This window comes from Coenobita brevimanus, chromosome 84 (genome assembly GCF_032717465.1).
Source record: "Coenobita brevimanus isolate Jiangsu-jjx chromosome 84, ASM3271746v2, whole genome shotgun sequence".
NCBI classification, from domain to species: domain Eukaryota; kingdom Metazoa; phylum Arthropoda; class Malacostraca; order Decapoda; family Coenobitidae; genus Coenobita; species Coenobita brevimanus.
The window spans coordinates 32,786,539-32,795,437 of record NC_137037.1 but is presented as its reverse complement, the minus strand read 5'-3'; the positions used below and the strand labels follow the sequence as shown (position 1 = coordinate 32,795,437).

At 46.5% G+C, this 8,899-nt stretch overlaps 1 non-coding gene across 1 annotated transcript; it reads right to left on the bottom strand.

The window, feature by feature from the left end:
• Positions 1-7,746: 7,746 nt before the first annotated feature.
• On the bottom strand, positions 7,747-7,865 carry LOC145410271 (5S ribosomal RNA). The gene has a single exon (XR_013899236.1). It is a non-coding gene; the product is annotated as a 5S ribosomal RNA (ribosomal RNA).
• Positions 7,866-8,899: the final 1,034 nt, after the last annotated feature.

Sequence of the window (8,899 nt, the reverse complement as noted above, 5' to 3'; positions counted from 1 at the left end):
GTGGGCAGCACAGAGACGAGAGGTCGGAGTAAGGGAGGAACATTTCTGGAGGTCTGTGGAAGAAAGGAAAGCAACTGAAAGATGATCATGGGAGAGGAGGAAAAATTCTGAAGGAACAGATACTTGTAACAAGGAGTTGTTGAGGCAGAAAGGGAAGGGAATGATGTGGAAAAGGTTAAAGGTTATGGCAGAACGGAGAGGAATATGGATGACGGCGGATGTGGTGAGAAGAGTGGCTTCGAGAACAGGATAATAATATTCAAGAGAGGAGTAGGGGAGGACTGGGGAGAGACCGAAGGTGGAGTGAGCCCATTCCAGGACAGAACGGAGAGCTGAGACAGGTACTAAGTCGGCAGTGACACATCTATTTATAGCATCGACCAGGATACGAACCAAGGTAGAGACTTGAGACAGGAGAGAGTCAATGGCCAGTTGGAGATTATCCATGTTGAGTTTGAGGTAGAAGAACTGAGAGATAACGTTGAGATCTGAAAGGTGGCGTCGTAAGATATCGGTGAAATTGTTTAGAGTGGACGTGACTTCATTGAGGTGGGTCGTAAGCTTCTGTAACATAGTGTGTTGGATTTTGATGACTCGGAGTTGTGATTCTAGGGCTGAAGCTAAATGAGTGAGATCAGATTTGAAGCCAGAAATGTCACGGGCTGTAGCAACGCCAAACAAGCCACTCAGAATCTCACCGCCGAAGTCGAAGAGACCTCGTTTCACACGAGAATGACCAACGGGTGTCTGAATGGAAAATGTGTCATTCAGCTCAGTGAATCTGTTACTTATGTATTGCAATTGCCAGGAGAGTGGTAGGAAAAGGTTATAGAGATACTCATTTGGGTTGTGTGTCCCCATGATGGCCGTGAGATGGTTCCTGATTCCGTGGAGCTGGTGTGCATAGGCAGGTAGGGCAATGGCTACGTCAGCCAGGGGCGCAAGATCGTAGCGCAAGGAGGCTATTTCTTCGATAAGCATTACCTCACCTCCCGAGCCGACCAAGGCCCTGGGACGTACTCCACCATCATCCTGACCTGACCCAGACCCCAGGAGGGTCAGCACTGCCAGCAGGAATATCGCTAACATCGTATCTAGAAAATCAGGGTAGAGTTAATGGGGGAGGTCTTGAAGAGGTTGATGGGCAGAGCGCAGTTTGGACCGGTATTGATTGGTTGATGAATGAGCAGGTGGAGGTGGAGATGAAGTAGACTGAGGGATGTGTGGAGGGAAAGAGGGGGCAGGAGGTTGTGTAAATAACTCTTCCAACACGAGGCCACGGGGTGCTCACTTTAAGTCATCGACGTGGACCCATCTGGTGTCCTGAGTGGACAGGTCCTGGAGGTGAAATTTGTTGCCTTGTTGAGTGAGGACGCGGTGGGGCCCTGTAAATTTGTCATCCAACTTAGAGGAACGCGTATGGGAATGAGGAAAGACAAGATCGCCTACATTGATGGTAATAGGAGAGGTGGAGTTATGTTGGCGCTGCAGCATGTCCTCCTGAGAGGAAGCCAAAGTGGATTGGACATACTGGTGGATTGTCTGGAAGTTGGCCACTTTGAGTTTAACGTAATCATCCATGTTGTAGATGGGTTCTGGCTTTGAGGATAAGAGAGAGTATGGGAGGTCCTTGTCAAAACCAAAGAGGACGAAGAAGGGAGATTCAGCAATGGATGCATTGATGGAGCTATTGATTGAGGATGCCACTTGGGGAATCCAGTCATCCCAGGACGAACTATGGGAGCCTAGATGTCTAAGGCACTCTAAGATTTTTCGGTGGTGGCATTCTACAAGGCCATTGGAAGCCGGATGGTTAGGCACGACATTGCACTTACTGATATGAAAGCGGCGACAGATCTCATCTAGAAGGCTATTGTTGAACTCCGTACCATTGTCAGTAAGAATGGTATGAGGGGTACTGAACGGGCAAATTACGTGATCTACAAAGGCACGTGCAACGCTCTTCGCGGTCTTGCCGGAGAGGGGTACGAGGACACAGTAGCGGGAGAAGTGGTCAACCGCTACGAACAAGTACTCAGCACCAGATTCTGTGAGAGGTAGTTTTAAGAGATCGATTGAGACAGTTTCCCATGGTCGTGATGGGATTGGGTATTGTAAGAGAGGTGCTGGTAAGCCGGTTGATCCTTTGTGGCGGTGGCAGGAGAGGCAAGAGTCACAGTGGGCATTGATATCACGGCGCATGGTTGGCCAATAGTATTGGAGACGTGCTTGGCGCAAGCATCGGTCTTTACCTGGATGGGAAGCTTGAGGAGTATTATGAACAATATGAAGAACCTTTGGTATCAGGGCAGTGGGGACAACAAGTTGGCGTACTTCGTGATTGGGCATATCTTTGCCTGTTAGTAGTGTTTTCCTGTACAAGAGATCATCATCTAGCATGAACTCATCTAGTGATACTGGCAGAGTAGGTAAGGTCAAGGCATCGCCAGATTCTAGGAAATAAATGACTTTGAACCACATGGGGTCTTGGCGCTGAAAGATTTGAACAACTTCTGATGTTAGTGTAGTGTTTTCAGTTACTTCAGGCTGCAATGATGTTATAGCTGCTGCTACATGACGTAAGAGTGCGTCTGCAACTACATTAAACTTGCCTGGTACATATTGAATAGTGGGATTAAAGTCCTGGATGATGACAGACCATCTAGCTAACCTACCTGATAGGTTGCAATTCTTGAACAAATCACATAGTGGAAGGTGGTCTGTTTGGATATGCACTGGATAACCATAGACTATATCTCTGAAATGTTTCAAGGACCAGACTACCCCTAGCGCTTCGAGATCTGTGACACTGTAGTTACGTTCAGCGGTTGTAAGGGTGCAACTAGCATACGCTATTACGCTCTTCCTTGATGCTTCATCGAGTTGCATGAAAATGGCACCAAGTCCAGTGCCTGAGGCGTCTGTGCAGAGAAGGAAGGGTGTGGTATAATCAGGGAACGCTAGAACAGGGACATTTACAAGAGCTGTCTTTAGCTTTTGGAAGGCCTGTGATTGGTCGTTAGACCAAACAAAGGGCACATTCTGCTTGAGTAAGTGGGTCAGAGGAGCGGCGATCTTTGCATAATCCTGTATGAATCTATGATAATAGCCACTAAGGCCCAGGAAACTTCGTACAGCTTCGGTAGTGGTAGGTTCTGGGAAGTTAATAATTGCCTTAGTTTTATCCTCATTAGTATGAATGCCTTGTGCACCTACGACATGGCCTAGGAATTTGATTTTCTTTCGCAGGAAGTCACATTTACTGAAACTGATTTTCAGGCCTGCGAGCTGGAGGCATTCAAAGACTTGCTGGAGTTTGGTAAAATGATCAGGGATGGATTTACTCACAACAATGATATCATCTAGGTAAGCAAAAAGAGAGTGTCCCATCATACCGCTGAAGACTGAATGGATAAGTCGCATGAACACGGAAGAAGCATTTCCCAGACCAAAAGGGAGTCTCTTAAACTGAATATGTCCGGAAGGGGTGCTAAAGGCTGTAACTGGGCGAGAGGACTCTTCCATTTCAACCTGCCAGTACCCGCTGAGGAGGTCTAAAGATGAAAAGACTACGTTATTTTCAACAAGGGATTCTAGCAAATCAGTGAGGACGGGTAACGGGAAACGGTCTGGAACGGTGACAGAATTGAACTTACGATAGTCGACTACTGGTCTAAAGTTGCCGTCCTTATTTAGTACTAAGAAAAGTGTGCTATTCCATGGACTGACGGAGGGCTCAATAATGTCCTGGTCTAACATGTTCTGTACCATTTGATCTGTCTGCTTTCTCTGGCTGTGAGGAAATCGATACGCTGGTATGTAAATCGGCCGAGTTCCTGGTAGTAGTTCAATCGTATGTTTGACAAGGTCTGTTCTACCCATCGGTTCACCGGGTAAGGCAACCACGTTTCTGTACGAGGTCAAAAGGTCGAGGAGTTGAGGTGTATTTTCTGGGAAATCCGTGCAAGTGAGATGTGAGAGCATATCGGGTGAATATGTCGGTGCAGATCCCGTAGAGTTAATAGGACATACACCGATTGGCATACTATCATCAGTCTGAATAGTAGGAATTGAGGAATCCTGACACACCTTTACGGTCGCTGGGTATACTAGGAAGTCTCCAATCTTTACACCACTTTTAAGTTTTAGTGGAGCATTTGTGACATTGAGCAAGTACAGGTAGCATAAACTGTCCTCTAAGACTGTTCACCACGCTGACTCATAAGTCCAGCCATTCACACAACACATCTCAGGTAGTGTTAGTACATCCACTCCTTCTTTCGCACCGGCAACACAAACAGAGACTTTGGTGAACTCATGCGGTAACAAAATTGTGCACGTATTTGTTACTGCACATTTCGTCTCTGCGTGTTCGAGAAGATCATGCACACTGTGTGGGGTAGGTAACTGAGACATGTCTGAGTCAGTGATAGTGTTGTCGGGAGAGGAGGTAAGAGCCATGTCCGAAGGCTGAGATGATGTATCAGTAGACATTGAGGAATTTATGTCCTTGCTCGCAGTCAGTAAAGGAATGATCTCTGTATTCTCAGATGATGATAGTGGTGGTTTGGGCTGGGTTGGACTTTTTGGTAGTGATAGGGACAGAGGTAAATGAAGGACTGATTTGATCGTAAGAACAGGACGGGGACATTCCATACTGTAAACCGGGAATCCAGAAATGTCTATACTACCACAAGCAGGTAATAATGCAATGGAGTGTTGTGCCATGGTGGAGAAACCAATAAGGGCATCTGCGGGATACTGCAAATCATTAGTGACATGAAATTCAATTGAGATAGGGGGCAAATCTCCGTGTAGTTTGACTGCAAGGGTGACTCTTCCCTTAACCGTAAACTCTGAGCCTTCGACACCACATAGGCGAATGTCTGGTGGTTCTAGGAAACTGACGTGGTTGTGATGTAGTTGAAGAAGATGTAAGGAATTGTCGGAGATCAGATTTACTATAGATCCTGTGTCCAAGAAGACTGACGTTGGTATGTCATGACTGCATCCGAGAATGACTAAACCCGAGGATGTTATGGGACCTACATGGCGGATGGGGAGTTGGGTTTCTGGTTCTACATGATATTGGGCCGATACGGGCGTGGCGCTTCCCCTGACTGTTGGCGGTTGAGGTAACGACATTCCTCAGTGGTGTGAGTCGTGCTTGATTTGTGGTATTTGCATTTTGGACGATGCGAGCAGGAAGGCGTACGCTGTCTGGTTTGGGAGTGAGGACGTCTGTATGTACGGTCGCAACTGGATGCTCAATGTCCAGGATGACCACAGTGCCAGCAAAGAATTGAAGATTGTCTGTTCCGTCGGGCGCTAGATTGATCACGACCTGCGGCAGGAGAATGATGTGTTGGCAGGTCTGCCGCGTGTGGTGGGACGGGAGCAAGATTTGTCTGGGGTAGTGGAGGTGTGACAGACTGAGGAGGCCAAGGGTTGAGTGGTGCCCTGACGCGTGTAGTTCGAACCTGTTCTTTCATGAATGGCTTTAGTAACCTGAATAATTTTATCTCCTGGACTGAAACCGATTTCCAAGGCTAGCTCTCACTGTTTAGGAGTAAGCCAGTGAAGGAATCTCAGGTAACCAATTAAGTCAGCAAAGTTGGTGAGTGAAAGCATTGGAACGCCATTCTTGTCTTCTAACCATTTCGTGCCTACCAGTAATTGGAGCATCTCGCTACTAGTTGCTTTCATGGCGGCGGCAGCTTCGCGGAGCTTGGCATATTGCGCTGGGACTCGCAAGTCCTCATCTAGTTGGTTTAGGAGATTAATGAATCCCATGAGAGATGCGGTATTTGAATGCTGGCAACAAAGGCTGATGAGTTCCGTACAAAAATCAACAAAGGTATGAATGCTATCGAAATGTCCTGCACGGATCGCGGATCCGATGTCCAATTTGCCGTGGTGCAAGCGACCCATGAGATAGGCTACTTTGAGCGAGCGATTCATCGGTGAGCTGCCCATTGTGGATTTCTGTTTCGACTACTCTGAGGAAATCATAGACAGACCAAGTTGGGTCCTGGCCGGTAAATTTGGGATGATTGGCATCGTCGAGATAGATAGACTGTGGAGGGTTGGCCATGGCTGGAAGTGCAGAAGTGGCGGTACGAGAGGTGTGGGACAGAGAGAAAGTAGTGGCAGTTAAGGGTGAGCAAGACGGGGTATGAAGGGAGGCAGGAGAGGGAACGACAGGGGAAGGAGTAGAGGAAGAAGAAGGGAGTGTAGAGGCATGAAGTTGAGGAGGAGGTATCTGGATTTACGAGTGTAGGATGGGTAGTAAGTGATTCTGCGGGAAGTGAAACGGGAGTCTCAGGTACAGGGCAGTGGTACTCTTTGCCACTTCGTAAATGAGTGACTGTGTTAGAGTCGGCAGACGGTGTATGATCAGGTGATGTTTCCGGGTCGAGAGGGCTGGTATGAAGCGGGGGATGTGGAAAGTATGACATTTAATGTGGCAATGGAAGATGAAATGAAGGATGAAGATGGTTACGTAGGTGGAAATGTATAATATAACAATGAGAGAATGTAATACACGAGTAGGTGTGAAAATGAATGAAAGTGCTGGGATGGATGGTTTAAATAAAAGGCGAAGGATGAGATGGATAATAAATAACGTAGGTGAAGATGAAAACGGGGTAATGGAAATGAGATGGAATATTTACAATATCCAATCTGTAGAGAAAATCGAGGATAATCTCTATAGAAAGGTAAGGTATACTATAGTTACACAGTAGAGACGGGATTGACGAGATGTATGACGTGCAGGTGTGGCTGGGCGTAGCGGGGCTGGGGCAGGCGGGGCGGGGCGGGGCGGGACGGCGGTGGAGAGACAGCTGGGCGGAGAGGAGAAGAGATGCCGCGATGAGTCACCGGCAGGGAGTGGCGGTCCTAGGAGGCTCACGTAATTCAGACCACAAGTGGGTGAAGGCAGGGCATGGCGGCGATGGGGCCGGTGGTGGGTTGTGAGGGCAGATGTTGGTTCAATGCAGGTGTAGAGCTGTTGAGTTGCAAATGCAGAGGATGGCGGTGGGCAGACAGTGGGCAGACAGTGATAACTGGCACCGTGGGGGCAGGAGTTATGATGAGTTCGGAACAGGTGCTGGAAACATGTGCAACAGGTGCGTAGGTCGGCGATGGTGACACTTGCGGTCAGGAACAAGGTGTGTGGGTGGGGTTGTTTGAGAGGTGAGCACTGGTGAGAGAAATTGTACACTCGGAAAGCACAGCCAGGTATTACACCACTAGAGGCATTGAGGAGGGGCGAGGCTGGGAGATGCGAGACGTCGTGTATCTGGCGGTGTCACTAAAAATCGGAGGAGGCAGTCAGAATCTGATGGTTCGAAACACCGGTGCTACCAAATGTAACTTGCAATACTTTGGTGATAGAAACTCCGTGTACAAACAGCTAGATAAGGAGTTTATTACGAGCTCACAGTAAAATAGTCTGCCCGTCTTGGCTGCCTGCTATGAACTGCTGCAATAACGCCTTCGCCCAGGCGTGGGGCCCTGGAAAAGCGTGCAAGGTCAGCAAATTTAGTGGAGGCATGTATGCATTGGGGGGGGACATATATACATCGGGGTAGACATATTGTTGAGGGGGTACATATATATATATATATATATTTCATTCATTCATTGCCAGACGCCATGTATCCCAAACGGGGTGATCAAGGGCTTAGAGTTTTTACAGGGAGGGGCACTAATCCTCCACCAACCCCACTTGACACGTAGGGATGCCAACAGCATCTGGTGTTCCCAGGCGGTCACCCATCCAAGTACTAACCAGACCCAGCGTTGCTTAACTTCGCTGATTGGATGGGAAGCGGTGTACTCAACGTGGTATAGCCGTTGGCTGGTATGGCCGTTTACATATATATATATATATATATAGTAGGACTGGATGATGGATATATATATATATATATATATATATATATATATAGTAGGACTGGATGATGGATATATATATATATATAGATAGATAGATAGATAGATAGATATAGATATAGATATATAGATAGATTGATAGATAGATAGATAGATATAGATATATAGATATAGATATAGATATAATTTTATATATATATCATATATATATATATATAGTAGGACTGGATGATGGATATATATATATATATATATATATATATATATATATATATATATATATATATATATATATGTTGAGAGAGAGAGAGAGAGAGAGAGAGAGAGAGAGAGAGAGACCCTACCTCTCTGATCTTAGGATGGGCTATAAATGGCTGAACATCTCTTTCGTAAATCTTTTTACATCCAAGTGAAGCGCGAGATGTTCGTGACTCTGGCTGAAAAAGTTTGCTAATACTGAGAAAAACAAAACAGAAAGAAATCCATTCAGCTGTACGTATTGGTTGGACGTGAAATTACTATGATGATGATGATAATGATGATGATGATGGCTATGGTGGTAATGGTGTCAGTGGTGATGACAGTATTCGGAGGACAATGTTTAAGAAAATGTTGACTCTGATATCGATGGTCAGAAAAGACCCATTTGAGCCCAATGAGGATAATCACCGTAAGTTCTTTCCCACCTCATGCACTAATGGACGAGTGCTTTAGAATGGTGGTGGTGACGATGATGGTGATGATGATGTTGATGATAAAATACCTTGAATCCACTATATTAGTTAGGAATGGAGTGATGCTGACGATGATGGTAATGTTGACAATGATAAGAAAAGACTGGCCATATTCCACCACTCCTCGACCCCTCCACCAACCACTTCCATCACCCTCATCACCTCCACCGTCTCTTTCCTTCCCCTGCATTCAATCTTCTCACTCCATTCATATTCCATCCCCACCTCTATTCCACACATCCACCTTTCAATAGGGTCTCTCTCCC